This window comes from Lycorma delicatula, chromosome 6 (genome assembly GCF_047948215.1).
Source record: "Lycorma delicatula isolate Av1 chromosome 6, ASM4794821v1, whole genome shotgun sequence".
NCBI lineage: Eukaryota > Metazoa > Arthropoda > Insecta > Hemiptera > Fulgoridae > Lycorma > Lycorma delicatula.
The window spans coordinates 151,293,494-151,318,441 of NC_134460.1; positions in this window are offsets into that span (position 1 = coordinate 151,293,494).

Sequence of the window (24,948 nt, forward strand, 5' to 3'; positions counted from 1 at the left end):
AAACATCTGTTTCAGAGGGTGTTGTACAGATCGTTGGACACACTCTGATGTCAAAGGTTCATTATCACCTCTTCTTACGAGATTTACTTTGTAACCCTGCACAAATGAATGAGCTTCATCAGTAAAAATTACATTCTTCCAGTTGTCAGCAAGTCCGTGATTTATATTTGTGGGCCCATATTAGACATTTTTTCTTAATTTTATTAACTAAAAATAGTTTTTTCATAAGTATTCTTGCCTTCCGGCCGGCTTACGGAAGCCAACGGCGTACAATAGGTACTACTCACATCAAAACTGGTCACTGATAAATATCTTTCAAGATCTGAGGTTGTTTTCTTGATTCATTTTACTATTTCTTATTAGAATTTTATCAGTTCTTTGAGTAGTTTTCCGTCTGCGCCCGAATTTTTCTCTCCTTTTTGGAGACGATGACCCAGATTCTTTGAATGTTGTCAGAATTTTTGATACACTTTATTTCTCTACACAGAATGCAGAAGCGATATCTCTCACAGTCAGTAGAGTTGTGATCTTTAAGAGGTATAATTTTTGCACCTTCCTCGGAGTAATATCCATTTTTAACTCACGAAAGCAACACATTACGTGGAGCGCATAAACAAACCTGCCGCACTCACAATTGATCAACAATCGGTCAAACTGCCTTTTTATTGTCAAGGTCGAAGTCACACCACCTCAGGTCAGATAAAACCGGTTTGAGACGGTTTTAGACATAGGAATCACGTAACAATTTCGAGAAAAAAATAGCTTGTCCCAATTAATTGTTTGCACAGTAGGTAAGGTAAAGTTTTAAAATTAGGACGAAATTTGCTCTCTCTGGGTATCCAAAGCTATCCTGAACTGTTAGGTCTTTTTTTATGTCAAATCGGAGCAGACTTTGTTGGCTCTCGTATTATAGTTAGTTGAATCGAGTCTTTATCGGGTAGGCGTGCTGAGTACAACTACACTTATGTATTACAGCTTAGCTGGAATTCTGACAGGCATTCTCAGCAGAATCTTAATCAAACCCGGTGACCAAATGAGGGTAGTTATCTGTAGACTGTCGAGGAAATAGCTGATCGGTGTAATAAAGGATTAGCGGCCATCCATGAAATACATAAATTAAATTAGGAATACGGTAAGTCACGTAACGGTGATATATCGTTCTGTCATAGCGCTTAAAAAAACCCGAAGGTACATTCCTCTTCTGATGTTATGACGTGAAAAAATGAGCAAAAGGTGAACTTATACTTATTTTGTAATTATTGCATTATTGTTGTTTGTGATTTTATCTCAATATAAAATAATAATAAGAGATGATGGTAATAAACAGAGTAATGGTAAGCCTATGCTTTGGTAAAATTGCACTTAATTTAAATATATACGGGAATAAAAAGAATAAACAGAATAAAAAGAATTACGTCATTGTAATATTACTGGTATTGTTACATTTTCTATTTATATTTGTGTTTCTATTTCATGCTTAAGGCTATTTTGTGGGTGGTCTAATTATATTTTCAAGATAGCAGAATGAAATATTTAAAAAAGAATTCTTTTATTCTGAATAACTAAAGAAATAAAGAGAAATAAAAGATTTATTAATATATTGTACAATTCAACTAAACTTTAACATGCGAACTTGTAATGTTAGTAATTAAATGTAATTTATCCAATTCACTTACATTTTACGAATTTAAATTTGTTTAATATACAAGAATTAAAAATAAATAGTTTATAATACAGTAGATTTTGTAGATTCAGTGTTTATTAAAATTTATCTTTACTGAAAAAAATTCTAGCACCTACTAAACATATTAGTACAATAATATTTGGCACTGTTCGTGCCAAATATGAGTGGTTGACACGAAGTATTATGACATTTTGGATTTTAGATTTGTGAAGTCTGACAGTCTGTTTCAGATCCGACAGTTCCCTATTCTATAATGGGGCTAGCCACTCTCGACCAGAAATTCGGGGGATAGAATTCTCAGCGGCATCAATAAAAGCCAATCTCTCTAGAGTTCTAGAGGACTCGGGAGAGGTTTTTATTGATGCGGCTTTGATTGAATCAAAGAGATTCAGGGCCTCCAAATTCAGAACTAATACTTTAGCCTGGCCGACAAAACAACCAACAAATTTTTTTCAGTCCGCATGCTTGTACAGAAATCGACGTCGCTGAACAGGAACATTATTACATCGGTGCTCGCTCAAGCCACCAACAATCACATATACAATCAATCGATGATCACTTGAGCAATCATCCACCACCTGCCAATCACAAACATTGGCAGGAATAAACCTACCAAAGCTGACATCATTAGTTGTTCCTCCAAATAGCTATCGCTCATCAACCATACCTGCGTATGTGGGCAACTCATTCTAATCCAAACTGGGCTATGGATTAACTCACCACCATTGTCGGTGAGACCACTATGCCACAAAGAAGTTTTGGCATTAATAATTAATCCGCACCAATTATAATCAAACTCTGACTACAGAATACAAAAAAAATCTTGTCCCAGATCTAAAGATAACGATCAGGAAGGTCTCGGTACTGAAAGTATGAACTTACAACACATAGATGCAAGTTATGAACATCCACGTAACAAAACCATGATGATCATTTGAGAGCTGCCCCCAGCAGCTCAACATAGTGTCTTCATATGACACAGATAGTGTCATATGAAGACACTATCTAGCCCCCTTCTGCACAAGGCAGCAGATGTACTGGAACCACAATAGAAACGTTTCCAATGTGGAAATCCTGGAAGATCCCCAGACACAATATGCAGATACTGCAGCAGCACAACATCCAGTTCACGTCCGAATTCAATCTGGGCTACATAAGCACCCTGCACATTTAACTGTCCGAATCTAACCATGAATTGATTTAATATATAAATCGACAGCCCTCTGATAACATAAACAATTTTTACTATTAACAGAGTGCTTATGGTCCTAATGCACATGTTTGCAATTCACACAAATAGAACCCTCCGTCTTCTTAGGACAATCCTCGCGCTTCTGTCCATCATCACCACAATGCGCACAAGTGTCCGCTGTTCGGTCACAGAACCTTACTCTGTGTCCAAACCGACAACACTTGAAGCATATCCATACATCCTGTTACCGTAGGGAAGACAGAACTGGGGATCCCCCCTCCTTCTGACTATCACTTGTTTGGTCCACCCAAAGAGGCATTAAGGGGCCGTCGATTCACCTCGAACGAAACGGTGAAAGAAGCGGTAGATTCCTGGCTCGCAGCTCAACCGAAAACCTTCTTTTATGAGGGCATCAGGAAACTTGTGGAAAGATGGATCAAGTGCGTTGAAATGCAAGGAGTCTATGTTGAAAAATGATGTATATGTAAGTTTCCTATTTGTATTACAATAAAATTTATATCTACATTGCGAATAATAATTGACTTACCTCGTATATAAGAATAAAGAAAACATGGAAACGTTTTGTCAGGGTTAGCTTACAAATTGACACGCTAACAGGAAATTTTGACAAAAGACATTAGAGAGCGAAACCGAACTGAAAAATTAGAAAAATGTGCAAACAAAAAGTATTTTTCAACAATAAAGGTAGAATTCAAACCATGCAACTTTCAGAAGAAAAATCAAACAAGAGTCAAAAAATTAAAATATTTAGATGAAATAATTACCCCGTATGTTTTAGAAAAAGAAGGAATAAAATCCAAATACAAAAAAGAAAGTAAATTATCTTAACAAGAAACATTTACAATAAAAAACCCTTCTCCAAAAAAAAATTAAAACCGTAATTTCACTGAAAGCATTGTTGTCCGGAAGCTATTATACGGAGACTTATGGGAAAAGTTATATAATTCCCCCATAAGTGCTTGTTCTTCTTTAACCCTGTTCAATACGTAGTTCCTCACTCCTCACTTTATTTTTCTACTTTACTTTTTCCATCCTTCTCCATGTCTCAAAAGCTTCAGTCCAGCTCTTTTCCTCATCATCTATGCTTCACTTCCACACTTAACCTTCAACTTATCTATTCTTTAACTCTAGGTAAACACTGTTACTACATCATATTATTTTCATCTGCTTAATGAAACCTTGTTCCTTTGCCAGTGCTGTCCTTACTTTTATTTCCATGGCGTTGTTCCAGTCATCGTAGTTTCCATATTCATATTTATTGCCGTCAAATGGTGATCTCAAAGTCGACTTTTGTATCTTGAAAACATTTTAGTTCTGAAATTTTAAAGGTGCCCAAGGAAAAAAGTAATAGATTTTAGACGGGATTATGTATATTGGCTTAACAAATATTTAATAATGAGCATTTAATTAAGACACTACTGAAGCGAGACACGGTGACTGAAAAATTTGTTAGCACTCATTTTAACTTTCCCTTTTGGGACGAATGAGGAAAAAAATCACTGTTTTATAATAGCTTATTATGAAACCGGAATAAAATTTTGTTAAAAACGCAACCTCAGCACTTGTCTTAACTAATTCCTCAACCTTGTTATGCGTAACATTTTGCCTAAGTTTTCTAATAAATAAAGCTTTTTGATGGGGCTTTACTGTTTCATTTTTCAAACCTTTTCCTACAATTACCTTTTCCTACTTTTCGATTTTGGGGAACACGTTTTAGTCATTTCAACCTTTGTAGGTACATTTTTTCTTTCTTTCTGGCCAAGAATCTTAGTCGACATCTCATTCTCTATCAGTGATGTAAAGGAGTCCTCCCAGAACAGTTTGCTGAAGCTATTTATCCATTCGGAATAACGGTTTTTCTTTTAACAAAGGTCTGCCGATAAGCGTTCCTCGTTCTCTTTCTTGAAGGAACCGCGTCCACAGAGCCTCGTCTAGTAGATCTAACACAGATTTTTTAAGGTACATCTCGACTGAAGAGCCGCCTGGCTGCCTTGCTGCTTGCAATATGCTTCGATCTGTGAAAGGTTTTTTCGAATCTTTAACTAAAATAATTGTTCACCTATAGACGTCACTTTATATCAAACCATTCAAAACACAACCGATGTGTATGATTATTCACTTTCAGACTATAACGCAATTACATCATATTGAAAAAGTTTTTAAATAAAACCGCTTAATGTATCGATCGTAAAATTAATGTGAGAGATAAAAGGAAAATTACTTATGTTTAGGCAAGCTGAGGAAACGTACGAGTCGAACATGGTGTCATACACTAGTGTAAAAGTAATAAAGTGTGTACCGTATGTTACATTTAATAAAAATCTTTCCTTTACATGCGAGCGTAGTTATTATTGCCTATAACTTGTAATGTTTTGGGCCTAATTACATTAAATCATGTAAACTAAATTATAAAAAATATAGGGTCGTTTAAAGAGGTTAAACTGTAATTTTACTGGGTTCGACGGTTAACACGGAGAGTCTTTAAACGGGGGACGGATAACAGAGGGACTACTGTAATAATGATAGTAGTAGTACTAGTAACAATAAAATCATGAATCAAATAAGTAAACCGGTGGGAAGGAGTTGAAACGGCAAGGTCACTCAACTGTTTACGTCAGCTTCTCAAGAGAATTGTTGCTTGTATGTTTATGTAGATATGTAACTACGGTTAAGTAGTAATTATTATACAACGGCCTAGACCTTCCGTTGGGATAGGAAACACACAATTATTGGAATGAAATTCACTTCCTGTCTTAATTTCAATAATAATAAATCTTTATAGCATTATTATCACATAAGTAATTACAATTACTTTCAACGCAGTTAGTTATTTTATTTAGATAAAAGTCAGTAAATAAAATAAATAGTATTGCTGAATTAATTCACCGAATAAATTTAAATATTACAGTATTTAGATTAAAAAAATTAAGAATACAGATAATTAAAGAATACAGATAAGAAGAAAGTTCAACGTATTCAAAAATAACGTTTTTTTTTATTTACAAAAAATTTTATAAACAATAATTATTTTCTAAGATTTGATAATTATTATTTAAAATATGAAACAAATTTTGAAAATTTAATATATTTTTTAAAATTTAAAACTGCGACTGATCTTCCACTTTCTGAAATTATTCTATTCCCTGGATCCCCGCATTGTACGTTTATATACATTTCCGAATAACCGTGATTTGTTAGATCGAGAGTGTACCTGATGCGTGGAAAAGTTAGCCTTTAACCTAACAAATACCTCGCTTGAATTCTGAAAATCGGATGATTGTTTGGAATAAGAGATATTATAAGAGCACTCCATTGCACCTCCCAAAACAACGCCCCAGGGACATCCCGTTTGCTACTAGATGGTGATGATTGGCCTAGCCTCCCACAAGGTAGCCTCATGGCCTAACCTCATGAGCGTCTCGGGGTGGCATTGGTGCGGTGAAGCCGTGGGCATACTATTCCTGGTGCCCGATGGCAATCTTGTTACTACGGAAGACAGTTGCCACCTGGTAAGTACTGGGCTGGTAAGTTTTGTGTTGTGAGTCTGTTTGTGTGATTTTTTTTACTGGTAGGGTTGGTTATAGTGGATGCGTGAGGTATGTTACCATGAGCGTTCACAGGATGGAAAAAAATTTGTTACGTGTGATTTTTCCTTGTTGCGATGTGCGAGTGATTTGTTATTCCTTGTGTCGGTGTTAGCCTTGATGTTGCACGAGTTGTGTTGCGTGAGTGTGTGTTTGGGTGTTTCAGTTGTGATTGCGGTGACCGCTTGTGTGTGCGGACGTCTCCTCCCTTCCTGAAGTAATGCTGCAAAGCGGTTCCCAGGAGGAGCGGACACCCAGGGGTGGAGTTTAGTCGGTAGTGCGCAGGAACAGATACGCACTTAATAACGTCTTGCAGAACCTTTTAGCGAATCCGACACTGCTTCGACGCCCGTAAATGGGGGTTTCTCCACCTCTGTATATAAAAAAATAAAATAAAAGCCTCCTCGAAATGCTGGCACCACTCTAACCTCACACGCAGTTCCATTTTAGTCCACATGCACTCCGATTTTATTACTATTTTTTTATACATTTTCATTTGAATAATGTATTACAATAAGCAGTAAAGAAACGTTTGATAAGGGCGTTCAGTTAAAAAAAAAAAACTCTACAATATACAATAAAATAAAAATACTGCAAATAGTTTAAGATAAATCTATATTAAATTATTAAGAAATTCTTTAAAAAAAAATAGTTTAAAATTAATATTAAAATATTTAAAAAAATTTTCTTTTTAATCTTTTATTTCTGATTCGTCTATTTCTTAATATACTATCTCAAGTTCAATTACTAATGTTTACAAATTCTTATAAAATAAAAATCTAGTATGTTGATCGATTCGAGAAAGCAACCATTTTGAAAAGTTACAGTTGATTCATTCCAATAAATAAAATTTCTATTTATTAATTGTTTATCTTGAGGGATTTTCATGCTGTCAAGGTCTGTTAATAAACAATTGTTAATTAAATTGTTGTTATGAATAATAAACAGTCAAATGTGGAAAAGTCAACCTGCGTAAGTGGATACGTCAATTTAATTTTTATTAATATGTTTTACTTGAAGCGAAAATTTTTCCAAAAAAAATCATCTAAGACTAAAACGTGAGAGGTACGTTGGTTTTTAGGTGTGTTTTTTTTGTCTTCAGTCATTTGACTGATTTGATGCAGCTCTCTAAAATTCCCTATCTAGTGCTAGTCTTTTCATTTCGGTATACCCCCTACATCCTACATCCCTAACAATTTGTTTCACATATTCCAAACGTTGCCTGCCTGCACAATTTTTTTCTTCTACCTGACCCTCTCTAATTTTAAAGCGACTATTCCAGGATGCCTTAATATGTAGCCTATAAGTCTGTCTCTTTTTTTAACTATATTTTTCCAAATGCTTCTTTCTTCATCGATTTGCCGCAACACCTCTTCATTTGTCACTTTATTCACCCACCTGATTTTAAGATTCTCCTGTAGCACTACATTTCAAAAGCTTCTAATCAAAAACTTCTAATGTGCGAGTGTAACCGCTCGTATAGCAAAGAAATTCATTTTGGCCAATATTTTAATGGATAATTACAGTAATGACTTAACTCTACGCCATAACTAAACTCGTTTGAGTAATATTTTTAAAACGGCAGGTGGTAATTTAAAGTTCTTAAAAGTAAAGCGCGGAAAATTGCCGTGCACTATTATTATGGAAGTGTAATGACGAAAGTCTCTTGTTATTACATAGTATTATTTTCATTATTTTATAGAAACGGATATTACAATAACTGGAATAGTTTATAAAAGGTGTTGAAAATGACAATTACAACACTGCACGCGTTTCGATTTGTTTTTAAACACTTCAACCAGCTGATGTACTGGAATATCTCGTACTTATGCCGTTATTGCGGTTTTTAGTCGGTCAATCGTGCGTGATTTGTTGCGGTACACCGATTGTTTCCACAAAAAGTAATATGGGGAAGTCAGTTCGGGCGAACGTGCAGGCCAAAAACCCCTCTTAATTACACCAAAAACATTTCATAAAAACTTCATTAACCTGTCAGCTGTGTGCGCTGTGGCATCACTTGTTGAACCAACCGTGATTGATTTCTATTTCCGTTAACTGACTAATGAAGTTTATTAAAACAGCACAATAATAATTGCTATTAATAAAAAAAAAAAAAAAAAAATGGACCCACAAAGCGCGTTCTGCTCGCACCGACCCAGGCTCAAATTTTCGCTTCGTGTAAAGATTGTTCGTGTAATTCATGGAAGTTAGTTGTCACCCACAGTCGTGTATTTTGTGAATTAATACTCCCTCCCAGACGAAACCACGCTTCATCTGAAAAAAACGTAACGTCTCAGTTTTTTTGTTAAAGCTTTACGTGCGATAGAAAGTCCGATATCTTGTTGCTGTGCTAACTTACGCGTTGACTTTTGTGGAATTTCGGCCATAACATCCGAAATATCAAGTAGCTTCTGTTCATTTAGTATAGGTGGTCTTCCGCTTCGATCAGCGTGTTCAACACAGCCTGTTGCCCAAAAGTTTTAGATAAGAGTTTGAACTGCATAGCGGTGAGAACAGGAGTATTTGGAAACTTTTCAGAAAACTTGTGCTTCATTAAATCAGTATACTCGTACATGTCACTTACACGAAAGACGTGTTCAACGAGAAAAATTGTGTTCCTCTACCGAGAGAAGCGTTACGTTTCTCGCAATTATTGATTCCGATAAACAAAGTAACACGTAACGAAAAGAAGCGCATTAAATAACAACTTCACTGCTAATGTCTTAGTTTATTACTGAGCAACGCTCAACGAATCCAAAGGCCAACTAACCTAACGCCGAAAAAGTAGAATACACCACATAATTGTAAAGCGTACTGCAGAGCGACTTTTCGGTCGCACTGTAATAAGATGTAATTTTTTTAATAATTTCATGAGAACTATCAGCTGATAATAAAAATAAATAAAAGAAAATTATTCTTCTCTTTTAGTTATTATTTTATTATAACAATAAAGGATACATATAAACTTTACAAAATTGTACGAATCTTTTTTTGAGAAAAAAGATTTTATCTTAAAAACAAATCATGTTTTTATATTCAACTTAGCATGGGTTTTACCAATAATTTTCTACATCTATAAAACAAATCTAAAAATAATACTTATAAAATATAAATTAAAAATATTATGTTTATTTACTCACCCAGAATAAATTCAGACCAAATTCACCATCTAATATGATCTTACTCCTTTTAACAGAAAACAGCAGTCAAAATCTATAAAAGAAAAACTAAATTAAAATCCCAGTAAATAATGTAAAAATAAAAAAAATACTAAAATCATCTAATTGGTATTTAATATAACAAAATAAATAAATTTTAAATCTAATACATTAAAACAATATATTAAAAGTTCATTTTTACAGCATATAATTAATGATGATGAATGTATGACTATCCAAAGTACATTACAAATAAGGGTGATCTAAAAAAACAAATTCTTTCTGTTATGGATATTCTGTGATATGAGCCACACGGTATTTTTGCGCCAATTTAAAATCTGCAATCCTAAATTGAACAGAAGGTATATTTTTTAGTATCACGGGTATAAAGAAAACCTGATTGCTTTTTAAAGGCATTATTTACAGAGATAGGCATTTATTTAGGCATTATTTAAAGGCATTTACAGGAAACAAACAGCAACAGTAATAATTGAAGAACATAAGAAAGAAGCCGTAATAAGAAAGGGAGTCCGACAAGGATGTTCCCTATCCCCGTTACTTTTTAATCTTTACATACAACTAGCAGTTAATGATGTTAAAGAACAATTTAGATCCGGAGTAACAGTACAAGGTGAAAAGATAAAGATGCTACGATTTACCGATGATATAGTAATTCTAGCCGAGAGTAAAAAGGATTTAGAAGAAACAATGAATGGTATGGATGAAGTCCTACGCAAAAACTACCGCATGAAAATAAACAAGAACAAAACGAAAGTAATTAAATTTAGTAGAAATAACGAAGGTGGACCACTGAATGTGAAAATAGGAAGAGAAAAGATTACGGAGGTAGAAGAATTTTGTTATTTGGGAAGTAGAATTACTAAAGTTGGACAAAGCAGGAGCGATATTAAATGCAGAATAGCACAAGCGAAACGAGCTTTCAGTCAGAAATATAATTTGTTTACATCAAAAATTAATTTAAATGTCAGGAAAAGAGTTTTGAAAGTATATGTTTGGAGCGTCGCTTTATATGGAAGTGAAACTTGGACGATCGGAGTACCTGAGAAAAAAGATTAGAAGCTTTTGAAATGCGGTGCTATAGGAGAATGTTAAAAATCAGGTGGATGGATAAAGTGACAAATGAAGAGGTGTTGCGGCAAATCGATGAAGAAAGAAGCATTTGGATAAAGATAATTAAAAGAAGAGACAGACTTATAGACCACATCTTAAGGCAACCTGGAATAGTCGCTTTGATGTTGAAGGGAAGATAGATGGGAAAAATTGTGCAGGCAGACACGTTCGGAATATGTAAAACAAATTGTTAGGGATATAGGATGTAGAGGATATACCGAAATGAAATGACTGACACTAGATAGGGAATCTTGGCGAGCTGCATCAAACCAGTCAAATGACTTAAGACAAAAAAAGACATTACATAGCTTGGTATGATTTCTTATCTAATATCTTCTTTCCTTGAGTTTTCTTCCGTATTCAGCCTCTAGAATGTCCCTTTTCAGATTCCAGCAGTAACCGGCAAGCATATTCGGGCACCATTTTCACAGGTAGCCTGTTTCCGTTACGATTATACCCATCTTTTTTCTGATAGCCTCCGGTAATTACCGTTCAGATATTACTTCAGAGGATGAATAAGGATGATATGTATGAGTGTAAATGAAGTGTAGTCTTGTACAGTCTCAGTTCGACCATTCCTGAGTTTTGTGGTTAATTGAAACCCAACCACCAAAGTACACCGGTATCCACGATCTAGTATTCAAATCCGTATAAAAGAAACTGCCTTTACTAGGATTTAAACGTTAGAAGTCTTGACTTTGAAATCAGCTGATTTGCGAAGATGCGTTATCACTAGATCAACTAAGTAGGTATTAGAGTGATAGTAATTAAACAATGGTAAGCTTAGTTTAATGGAGTTAGCTAAAGAAAGAATTCAAATTGATAGAAATTAAAATATCAATCAATTTTCATGATTTTAATCTCTTGTTATTATTTTTTTTTATTGTAAAAAAATTTGATTGGGTAACATGAAATTTAAATTCCATATTTAAACATGTCGTGACGGATGACACAGTTGTGGAATTTAAATGTACAAGTAGTAAGTTTAATATTGGATTCATTCATTGAAATACAAGTATATGTACAAGGTTTACATAATAATTTGCATTTAAATATATATTCAGGATTTTTATTATTCTTTATGAAATAATTTTTAAAATTAACTATTTCTAATGTTATTGTTTATATTAATTACACAATTAATTGGATGAAGTAACGTTCGCTATGAAAACGTGTTCATATGAAGAGGCAGGAAGCATTAAAAGCTGAGTTGGAAGTCAGAATTCTAAGGTTGAAATCCTAGTAAAGGCAGTTACTTTTACACGGATTTGAATATTAGATCGTGGATACTGGTGTTCTTTGGCGGTCGGGTTTCAATTAACCACACATCTCAGTAACAGTCGACCTGAGACTGTAAAAGACTACATTTACATTTATACATGTCATTCTCATTCATCCTCTGAGGTAATACCTTACCGTGGTTCCGGAGGCTAAACAGGAGAGAGAGAGAGAGAGAGTGAGAGAGAGAGAGACAGAGAGTGAGAGAGAGAGAGAGAGTGAGAGAGATTGAGAGAGAGAGTGAGAGAGAAAGCATTTAAAAGCAAAAAGATGGAGTATTGAAACAATAATTTTATTATACAGAGCGATTCATGAGGTAAGGGAAAATGTTTGAGAACTGATTTTAGAGCTCGAAATAAGGAAAAATTCATTCAAATAAATTAAAAAAAACACTTTGTTATCGAGTTACGGCTAGCTAAAAATTTCGTCCGGTGAAATGAGGTCATACTGAAATTTTTAAAGCATAATATAAGAGGTAAACCTGATATCTTCTTTTTTTTCACCTGAAAAATCTAATTATAAAGGTCCTAGGGTTGTATTTTTCAGACGAAAAACACGTTTTGTAAGATTTGAAGTACAGTACAGTAAAATTTGCTAATGCCTAACATATGCGTAAATTTTATTATTAAAACTTGTAGAGAATTTAATTATGAGAAAATTGATTTAATAAAATTTGTGGCAAACAAACATAAAATCTTTAAAATTAAAAACAGAACTTAAGAAAATGTTATGAATTTATAAAAATTAAAAACAGCTGTTTTTACTAGTATAATAATAAATTTGAACCTTTGAAAAATAAAAATAATTATAATTTATTTAAAAAAAATTGTTTATATAATCATCATTTTAGAGTCTTGTGTAAATTAAGGTGAACAAGATGTAATTTTTAGTTAATTATGTTGTTTTATCAGCGATTCTAGATGTAGTACAACTGTTTGCTCCATTTCAAGTATTGCCTGAAAATATCTTGTTTGTTTTGAGAAGTTATGTGTATCTTTTATCTTTTTATTTCGGTTACTTCTAATGTAAGTGAGCTTCTTGTGATTTCGTTAATAAATTTAGAAAAGTAGCGACACGGATTAAACTCCTGAACAAATATAACACTTTACGAACATACTTACAGACAGATGCGATTAAGAACAAACGGCTTCTTTGAGCCAAAAAATACTAACAATAGATTGCTCAGACTCGGAGGAAAGACCTTTTCTATTTCAGGGCGTAAGCGTGTCACAAGTGCAAAGGAGCGTTGACGAGCGGGTTTCACTAAAACACATCAAAGATGTTGTAAAGGGCCCTTTTATTTTGGGGATGCTTCGGCTACTTTGGACATAAAACATCTTTGGGATGATGAACAATGAAAAGTACATCTTTTATTGGAAAATAGGGCTCTACCAGAACTTCAAAAACTTGCAGATTTACTTCGAATCGAAAATGATATTTTTCAACAAAATTTGGCCCCCCTGCCGCTCATAAAAAAAGTTAAGCTTATCATTTCTCAAAAAGGGATTCAGGGTTTGGACCGGCCTGAAAATTTACCAGGCCTGATCTCTATTGAAAATTTGTGGGCAACTGTGAAGAAAAGACTGAGGAAAATGGTCAGCACTATCAAACAGAAGATGATTTGTGCGCTGATAAAGGTGGTTTTACGATAAAGAAATTAAAGAAATATGTAAAAAACCTTATACATTCAATGCCTAAAAGAATTGACATGGTTATTAAAGAGCGAGGAGGGCATATTAAACACTAAAAAAATACTGTAATAAACACTGTACATTCGTTATATGTAATAAATTTTATTATTTTTGAAAGTATACTTTGCACAAGTAATTTGTATAAGACTGCAGATTTCACATACGTGTACCTATGTACATTTAAACACGTCATTCTTTTATTATAAATTAAAATGTATGAGGCGTGTTTTTAAAGTAACGTCCGTTTTGAATTTGCCGTCTATATACGCGATGTGATCCACCGGGTTGGTCTAGTGGTGAAGTTGTTATCGCAAATTATCTGATTTCAGAGTCGAGTTCTACGGTTCAAATCCTAGTAAAGGCAGTTATTTTATGCGGATTTGAAAAATAACTCGTAAATACCGGTGTTCTTTGATGATTGGGTTTCAATTAAACACACATCTCAGGACTGGTCGACCTGAGAGTGTACAAGACTACACTTTATTTACATTCATATGTAACATTCGCATTCAACCCCTGAAGTAGTACCTTACGGTGGTTCCGAAGGCTAAATAGAAAAAGGAAAAAAATCATATGGCGCTGGTGTAGCTCAGTTATTTCAGCAAATAGTCAGCTATTAGCAACAGTAGATGAATCATTTTATTGTTAGTTCATCGATGTTTTGTTGCTAACACATTTTGTTGTTTATATTCATCACATTCATTCAATTTACACATTCATCCATTTATAATAAATTTTATATTTCGTAGTCCTGCCAAATATGATGTACAAGGAAAAATCCGAATATTTTTGGAAAAAACAATTCTGCGGCTGAAAATCCACAGGGAAATTTGTAACGTTTTCTGGCCGATTAATATGAGTAATGTTTAAGTTAAACGGCGATGCCTTTTGTTTTGAGAAGAGCGAGCAACGTTTATGATGAGGAACCTATCGGCAGATCGTCGGTGATAAATGATTTAACTGAAAAAGTTGAAAAATTTTGAGGAAACCGGCTTTTCACCGTTCACAATTTTCTTTGATATTTCCTGATGTTTCTATGATCTTTGATTCATAAAATTTTGACTAAAAAATTAGGCTGTAAAAGAGTATGTGCCGCATGAGTGCAGAAGATGTTAACCGACGCATACGCACAAGGAAAAACGTCTTGCTACTGCGCATGAATTTTTGCGAAGTCACAAAAATAGTGATTTAGTTACACTGTTACCGGGGATGAAACCATGATTTCTTATTCAATAGTCAAGACAAAGCAGTGATGCGAAGATGGCACTCAATACTTCCTAAACCGAAAAAGTTCAAATAATATGTTCGGTAAGTAAGCTTGTAGCTACTGTTTTTTTTTTTTTAGGAAAAAAGGGTGTCTTGCTTGTCAAATATAATGATCCCGAAACTACTGCGAATACCGATATGTATTGAGAAACGTTAAAAAATGTTAGAAAAGCTATAAAAAAAAAAAAAAAAAAACAAACTACGTGGTATGATGCTGTGTCACAAGATTTTGTTTTCGCATGACGATTACCGACCATACAAGGAAAATCAGACAGTGAAGCTATTGGAAAAATTTCGTTAGAAAATCATCAATTAACCACCCTGTAGCCCAATGTTTATTTCCTATTATTTCACCTTAAACAGTGGTTTGTATCACAAAGGTTTGACGTTGAAGACGAATTAAAAAAATGGCGCTGGCGACGGAATTTCTTAAAAAGGGACTGAACGCTCTGAAAAAGGGTTGAAGTTGAAGATAGCTATGTAGAAAAGTAGTAAAACAATGTAATTTTTATATGAAAGAAATAAAGTTTGTTCATATTTTTCAGTTTTGTTTTTATTTCAATACGGAACTCACTTTACAAACACTTCTCGAATGCTTTTTTCTCATGTATTATTATTTAATTCATTTGTATTTAGGTTTTTTAATCTTATATTTTTAAAATTCTTTCGTGGAAAAATTAAATCATTGTCTAGATAAAATTATTGCGTTTTATTTACTTTCAATTTTTGTGTTGGCATGTTAAAAAACACCTAAACAAAGGAACACTTTATTTCAAGATAACCTTATAAAGAATTATTTTTATTCACATCTCTTGTAAAAGTTAAACAAGAATAACAAAAGAAAGTAAAAAAAATTAACACGAATTAAAAAACGAATGAATGAATAAATAGCTGTTCTGATTCATGCTTCCCACGGGTTAACCATACAAAGTTACTTTTTGAGTTATGATGTCGTGCAGGTGTCAGTACCTTCACATTCTCACTTAGATTGTTATTTTTTGTCACACGAAGAATATAATACATATAAATAATGGCAAATTTACTGCCATTATGACAAATGATTGTTCTTATTTTATTTATACAATTTTTATTTATCATCAATTTTTTTATTCGTTTTTTATTTATAGGTAGCGTTTGCATTAGGGTGATGAGTGGTATGCAGTTAACGCTTCCTCTCAAGCAAGGAAAATATTGATAATTTTATTGAAATTAGTAGATTCTATTTATAACGACTAAAAACAAGAGTTGAAAATTTTAGAAGAGAAAAAATTTATCAAAATATATTCATCAGAGGACTACGGTGACTGAAATATATTTTCTATCAACACCAAATAGTAATAATATTATTATTTCTTTACTTTAACTGCATTTTTTCCACGGATAGGTCTTAAGAACCACGTAAATATCATTTCATGTAATTTCTTTCTTTTTCTTCCAGATGATCTTCATTTTTTTCGGACTGTTTAACTGTTCTTTCTTCAGTCCATTCTTTTCTGTTGAGGTTTTTCTTTTCACCTACACGAACCTTCAATTCAAACATTTTCTTTCTCTATTCTTTGGATCTAAACAGTCATTTTTTGAAATGTTAAAAATTTTGAGCTCTTTTTTCATCTGTTTAAAACAGCCACCGAGCTTTATAATTCTAGAGTTTATGAAAAAAACGTTTATTTAGTCTCGATTGGTTCATTCGTACGATGTGTCCAGGGAATTTTGTCATCTTTTTCTTATTTTTACTTCCAGGTCTTCAATTTTATCGTATACCCCTTTATTTGATCTGAGTATGTTCTTCTTGAAGCATTAATCCCTCTTAAAATTCTTCTATTTTGTAGATTTTCTACTTCAATTATATTTGTAGTTTCCTCGCCATACAAGATTTCTATTCTTACAATTGTGCTAAAATGCCTTAATTTTGAATTCATAGAAAGGTTCTTTTTATTGCAGATATTTTTTGTGTGAAAGTTTAGCTGTTCTAATTTGTTCGATCACTGGTTTATCTGTTCCATTTCTCCAAGATATTTAAAGTAGTATGGGATTTTAATTTTGCCATACTTTGTTTTTATTGTATTTTTGGGATATTTACTGACACTTGTCATCATTTCTGTCTTAGGAAAGAACTGCACGCCTGTTTTTTCAGCTACTATTTCAATCGGTTAATCTGGTTGATCGCTTCTTGTTTTAATTCTAAAAATAATGCTAAGTCGTCTGCAAAAGCTAAACGTTCAATCTTGACTTTTTGATTCTTTGTTCCTATTTTTGCAATCGAGTCGTTATTTTCCCAGGCTTTGATGACTTTATCAAAAACAAAGTTGGGAATCATCGGTGAAAAACTACCTCCTTGTTAGTCCTTATTTTATTAAAATATACTTAACTATAAATCGATTATTAACATAAATTACAGATCCTTTATTTTTTACATTTCTGCTCGTTGTGTACTTTAGAAGGCTTAGAACAAAAACACGAGGCAGTTTTCTCCCTTTTTAAGTGGGGTTTTTTATACTTTTAAATGGAAGTAGAAGCTAATGAATATTTTTCTTTTTTTTTAAATAAACAAAAAACCATTTACAGACAAAAAAAAATAAATAAAACCAGAGCCTTATTTGTTTGTACACCGCTACCATTGGGAATACAAAAATTACTTCAAATTTTATTAATATTGTAATTTTACATATTTTTAGTTTATTTTCATCAGATTATTATGTTCTGTCACAGAATCGCAAATTAAAAAAAAAAAAACTGGTTAACTTAAAGTCAGAATATAAACTCTTTTTAACTTTTATAACTTATGAAACTTTATTTAAACTTTTTAACTTTATTTAAACTTATGAGTGCATTTGCTGAAAAGGAGCTTAAATACTAAAAAAATAAACTTTGTTGATGAATTTAACTGAATGAAATCGACTACTACTTCTATAACAGCATTTATTTTAAGATACAGATAAGTATGATTGCTACTGATTTAGCTACATGGGATGTTAAAAATATTTCTGACTGAAAAGGGATACACCATCACCATGTTGGAATCAGTAGATTTTCCCCGTCCGGGTTTTACTTACGTACACCTGAACCGGTTCAAATATTGAATTATATACCATCAGATTTCCAAAGAATGACAGTTTAAATTTTTGTCCAAGTAGTAAATATATTTTTCTGGAAAATTAGACCTAAACGGTATAGTATCTGCTTTATAAGGATATAGTATATCTCTTTAGATAGTATATGCTTTCTCAACGTAAAGTAAAGGTCAAAATGCAGTCTTGGATACCTTTACATTATCTGCTTGTTAAAGCGGTGTAAAGGCTTTATTGGTGAACAGATATTCCAATATGAGTGAGAGTAAACATGACTTGATCCCCTTTTACGTAAATTTAGCCACATTTGGACTATTTAAAAAGATCTGTAGTCTCTCCAAGTCAACAGGTCGACATCTATCAACAGTAGAATTCTATCGAAAAATTCCTATGTGTGGAGCATCGAAGGCATTAAATTTTGGGAAAAATTAAAAAAGGTAAGAAGTAGTTTCCGATATTTTTAAATTTTGTATACCTGTAAAAAATAAGCTTCATTGGGACAAAAAATTTATTAAGTTGTTTAAACTTCCAAAGTTTTCAGATAATGGAATGAAGGGATGCGGGGATAGTCAACGTTATTTCAAAACAGTTTTTGCGCCATATCTCCAAAAACCAGTAGATCAGAAAATTAAAAATTTGGCTTTATGTGTCTTAGGGTTTCTCGGGGGGCGTTGGTCAAACAAAAGGGACTGATTCAGGACATAAAAAATAAATAAACAATAATTATGATCAAATGCCTTATTTCGCCTTTTTTCAGTTTGTCTGCAATATTGAGTTTTTTCAATAAAACTATATATCTTAATGAAATTTAATGTACATCTACTCGACAAAATGTTTTATGAAATAAATAAATTTGAAAATTTTGCTAATGGAAATTAAAAAATTGCAACCATTAAGTATTTTTAATTATTAATATTTCCGTAAATATTGGTTTTACCGACTAATATTTTATTAAATAAAACTTTATAAGCCTTTTATTGTAAACAAAATGATACTTTATTTACTTAAATCATTTGGCTAAGTCGCGAAATGACAGAAATTGTAAAGCAGATGGTAAAAATTATGCGTGAAAAAAGATAACAAATTTGTCAGACTGCATTATTTCCAGTCTGCACCATTACTATAGATAGGCGGTAGGTACCCTTTTATCAGTTATACTCTAAATACAGTATAATTTTGATGATAAAAATATAATTTCATTAAGGGACTCGACTGGGTCGCAAAATATATTACTAAGAATTTTGTTTTTTTTCTCAATTATGCTTTTAATACCGCATAATTTATAAGATAAAATTTTTAATGAAAGTTTTCATTTTTTTTTGAAATTATATTTTAGATATTGCGTAATTAAGTTATTAATATTTAAAAATCGTATGGTGTTTTAGAAATAAATCTCTGTCAAAAGCACAGTCGGGAAAGTTGTGCCGCTGTTTTTTTTATTTGATGTAGATTTAATCACTTACATGTTTACAATATTTGTGTATTACTTCATTTTTTTTATTTCATCTTTAATTTTTCTTTAAAGAATGAAAGTATTTAAAGATAAATTGAAAAAAATTAGGTAACATTTTTTATAGGTTATTAAGTTTTTACAAGTAAATGAAAAAAAAAAAAAAATATTTAGAATATTTTTATTAATAAATACAAAAGAAAGAAAAAAAGGTTTACATAACATTATACAATAAATTTCATGGGAATTTCATAAATTTCAGTGAAATATTATTAACCGTTTTTTTTTAATGTATTAAATGACAAAAACAATTTAAAAGGAAAATATACTATTTATAAAAGTGAAATTTATATACGCATACAGTTGACGTTTCCTGTTTTTTAAAGCAACATTTTATGAAAATTTTAATATTACTAATAAAATGTACGATAAACTGTTTATTACCTTGAAATAAATTGGTATTAAGGTAAAATAAATAAGAAAGAATTTTATTAAATTACAAAAAATATACATGTAAAAAAGAAGAAATAAAAATGAAAAAAATATGTAGTACGATAAATACAAAGAAAGATAAATTGCAGTTCATAACTCGTGTCGCATTAAATGTCCTAAGAGAACAGGTCTAAAAAAAAAATTCTTTTGGTTTTAAAATCTCATCTGAGTAAATTCTTTTAAGTTAATAAAGCACCGATACTTCCTTTAGTTAAATCAAAATTTTCATTATACTAAATAATTTAGCGGAAATTTAATTTTATAAATTAAAATTAATTTCACCTGCACATTACGTTTTCTATTCTCAAAAAAATTTGTGCAAAAAAGTATTATATTTTTACTTTTGTTAAATTTACTGTCTTAATAAGCTAATTAAAAATTTCAGTTAAATTTAATGATGATGAGGAGAAACCAATTTGGAGCATAAAAAAATGATGCAACAAAATTAGAGATACCAAATCTGACTGCTCTAATCTTCCAAACGAAAGACTGAGTTTTTATAAGACGACTGCGGAGGTATAAAAGATACTTAAAAAAGCCGTAAAAGAGATTGTATAACTTTTTCAGTTTTTCCCTTGATTAATTCAAATGTGCCATAAGATTTTTTAATATTAATGGCTTAATTATTCAGTTACGAATGGCTTAAGTACAATTACGAAAAAGATAAAAATGTTCATCGAAAATGTTTGAGGTCTGATTTAACTCTCTTCATGAAATTTACCTCAAAAATTATTCTAAATTCAAAAATATACTAGAGAAAAAATTCAAAATTCTTAGTAAACAATAGATGAAGTCCTACGTAAGAACTATCGCATGAAAAAAAAAAAACAAGAACAAAACAAAAGTAATGAAATGTAGTAGAAATAACAAAGATGAACCACTGAATGTGAAAATAGGAGGAGAAAAGATTGTGGAGGTAGAAGAATTTTGTTATTTGGGAAATAGAATTACTAAAGATGGACGAAGCAGGAGCGATATAAAATGCCGAATAGCACAAGCTAAACGAGCCTTCAGTAAGAAAAATAATTTGTTTACATCAAAAATTAATTTAAATTTCAGGAAAAGATTTTTGAAAGTGTATGTTTGGAGCGTCGCTTTATATGGAAGTGAAATTTGGACGATCGGAGTATCTGAGAAGAAAAGATTAGAAGCTTTTGAAATGCGGTGCTATAGGAGAATGTTAAAAATCAGACGGGTGGATAAAGTGACAAATGAAGAGGTATTGCGGCAAATAGATGAAGAAAGAAGCGTTTGGAAAAATATAGTTAAAAGAAGAGACAGACTTATAGGCCACATACTAAGGCATCCTGGAATAGTCGCTTTAATATTGGAAGGACAGGTAGAAGGAAAAAATTGTGTAGGCAGGCCACGTTTGGAATATGTAAAACAAATTGTTAGGGATGTAGGATGTAGAGGGTATACCGAAATGAAACGACTAGCACTAGATAGGGAATCTTGGAGAGCTGCATCAAACCAGTCAAATGACTGAAGACAAAAAAAGTAAACAATTTTGAGTCACAATTGAGCCTTTGATCAAATAATATTTTTATAATCAAAGTTATACTGTATTTAGGGTATAATTGATAAAAAAAATCCCATTTGACCCCGTTGCTCGATGGCTATTACATAAAACATTTTTAATAACAGTCACTAGGCGAAAACAGATGAAAGTATCAGAAATTATTAATAAAACAAACAATTTTTTTAAATTCTGGGCGGGTCTATAGGATTTCCTCCCTCCGCTTTTTTAAATCCCTCCCCTTTTAAATTTATCCAAAATTAAAAGCCACCGATGATACTTATATACATGTTTTGAATTTCCAAATAATTTAAGTTTAATCAATTTTTGAATATTAATCAAAATACAGATGCATGCGTACGTACGTATATACATGTAATTTGGAGATTTCTATAATTTTTTTTGCGCATTTTGAATAAGGGGAGGTCTTTAAACGTCTCGACTTGCATAAACTCCGATATCCAAAATTCTTCCCAATCACTATACTTTGGTCGGGAAGGTAAAATACTCGTTGGTTGGCGGTTTAAACTAACAACTTTTTGTTATGAGCATAAGTCAATTCACGATATTGTTGTTCCACAAATCTTTATCGATGAGTTTACAGTTTAACTCACTCGCTTTGAAAATTTGAAGTTAATCATCTTATTTTACTATCCAATTTCATGCTATTATGAGCACCAAAATTGAATTTAAAAAAGTTTTTAAATTAGATTATTTTTTGTTGCAATTTTGGTTATTTCAAACGTATAAAACAATAAAATAAGTAAAAAAAATTTTAGTGACAAAATTCACTTTTTTGTTAAGCACTACTCACCGAAAACTAAGAACTTTAAAGTTGCTTCTGAAAATAATTTGTTTTTTATCGAAACTGTCTAGTTATTACGAAAGGAAAACTTAGAATTTACGTAGTGAAATTTCAAATTTGAAATTTTGGTCGTATTCAAAAACGGATGGGATCACGATTGCGAAAACTCTTCGGAGACTTGAAGAACTTCTTTACTTGATAGTAAAAAAATTTCAGGGAAGGAACGACCGACAGATAAACTTATCGATAAAATTCAGGCCTACTATGACGCTACTAAAAGAAAAAAAATACACACAGTGTAGGAGACCTGATGCGTGAAATACGGGCTATTTAATTTTGACATAAAATTTCGACAGATGATAACCCTTTTCACCCGGGCTTTGTCCGAATAATGAAAATACGTGGTGTAAATATAATCTGGCTAAAATAAATAAAAATAATATTCACATCGCCTATACCTAAACCGATGGCCAAAGTAATACAACAAATTTTTCAGTTTTTTTGATATTACTCTTCTAAGAAAATGATTGCACGGTCTCACGCAAAACCTAGATGAATCTTATAACAATGTTTTACGGTCCAGAGTACCAAAACGTGTTTTTGTCAGGAAGATAGCTTTATGTTGCGGTGCTTATGATGCTGACTTAACGTACAATACTGGGAATGCAGGACTTGATAAAGTTATTTAAAAGTTTGAAATGGAACCGCGTGAAAACATTTTATGCGCGTTAAAAACAATAGAGTATCATGGAATAAAAAGTGCTCGTAAGGAAGGAAAAATAGCTTATTTAACTGGAACTATATCAAAGAAAAAGTAGTCGACCAGAATATAAGCAGGATGGGGAAGAAGACCCAGAAAATCCAGAATATGATGTTGGGATGCATTGAACTGCGGTAAGTGATGTTTTTAATAGTTTTCCGAATATTGCATATTTTTTTAACTATAAGACCCGTTATCTCATGATCCGCTTAAAATAGTAAAATTAAATTTTTACAGGTGTTTGAGTACATAAGACACAGCTATTGAGTTTTTTTTAAAGAACTAATGATCTATATTTTGTAAGATACTTAAATTTTTGTGCAAAAAATCATCTTCAAAAATAGGAAAATTAAATAAAAATTCTAAGTGAAAAAGTTTTACAGTAAAAGTATAAAAAACGAAGTAGGTAAAAGAAAGACCTTAAAACAACTGTGCAAAAGTTCCCTGTTGAGTCCTGATATAATGTTAGAAAATATAATATTACCGAGATACAGGGAGAACTGGATGGCCTTAATCTACGCAGTTTCATTTTATTACTGAAATTTTTACCTGAAAAAAAAACTGGAAGGAAAGTAGTAAGTACTCTTTGTAACTTATCTCGTCTTTGTACCAGTCTGAAATGCATAAAACATTTTTAATAATATCTAACTTAACTGTATAAAATTATTCTTTCTCATCATCCTAAACCCAATTTTAATGTTTTTGGAAGTTTTCTAACTTACTATTTTTCTTATTAAATAAATTACTTCACTGTCATTTTTTAAGTAACAATTATTTCAATCAGAAATAATAATGTTATCAACTTTTAAAAACTACCGCTAGTGTGTTCATCTGAGTAAGAAAATTGAAAAATAGTTAACAAAAAAAAAAAAAAAAAAAAAAAAATATTATTACGATCTGAATGGATGACATCAGTAAATAAAATATGTTATTAACTATTTCGCGTTGGAGTAGTCACATAATGTATTTTTCGCAAGTAAATGATTGGTAACTGCAAAATACAGTAACAATTACAAATAACAGGACCTAACACCGTGTTATACTTTCAGTGTTGTAGCAAATATACAGGAATTAGTATTAATTTTTTTTTCTTCATATATAATTTCTTTTCTTATAATAATGGTTACCATAATTTATAGAACACTTTTAAATAATCAGCTAATTAATAGAACATAAGTTTTCATTTTTTTGAAAATACCACATCTGACTAAAATAGCAAATATTTGTAAAATAACCGCGAACTGGAAAACCGTTGGTTCAAAAACAAACCAAACTGGACGAGTATAGCAAGAGATTAGATATTACACCGTAATTAGGCTTATTAAAAAATAAATTTACACATTTTACATTTCTGTGCGTAGATGCGAAATATCTCAATAATTACTCCGTGAAAAATACTTCTTTTAGTTTTTTTTCAATTACTTGAAGAAAAATTTAGTAATAAATGCCAAAGCACAGATATAAACACAAAACTGCTTGAGGAGTGAAATAATAACACCCGTGATTTTTTAACGTTATTTTGTAGGTAGTTATACTTCAAATTCATCAACAAAGACGTAGGACATTAAGTTGAACTTTACAATCCGTCATGTAACGATTAACCTGCTATAAAGATATGAGAGTTTTACTCGGCACTCTCGTATGACAGATATTCGCGGATTAATAAGTCCTGAAATCAAACCTATCAAAATAAGCCGATGTTATTATTATTATTTTTTTAAGATTAGTTTCTCAACTTATAATTCAAATTTGCATCATATTCCTACATTCCAAACAACCTTAGCAAACGCTTGGTAGTAGTTTCTAAAAGAAAAATATTACAAGATATAAATCTTCTCTGAATTTACAT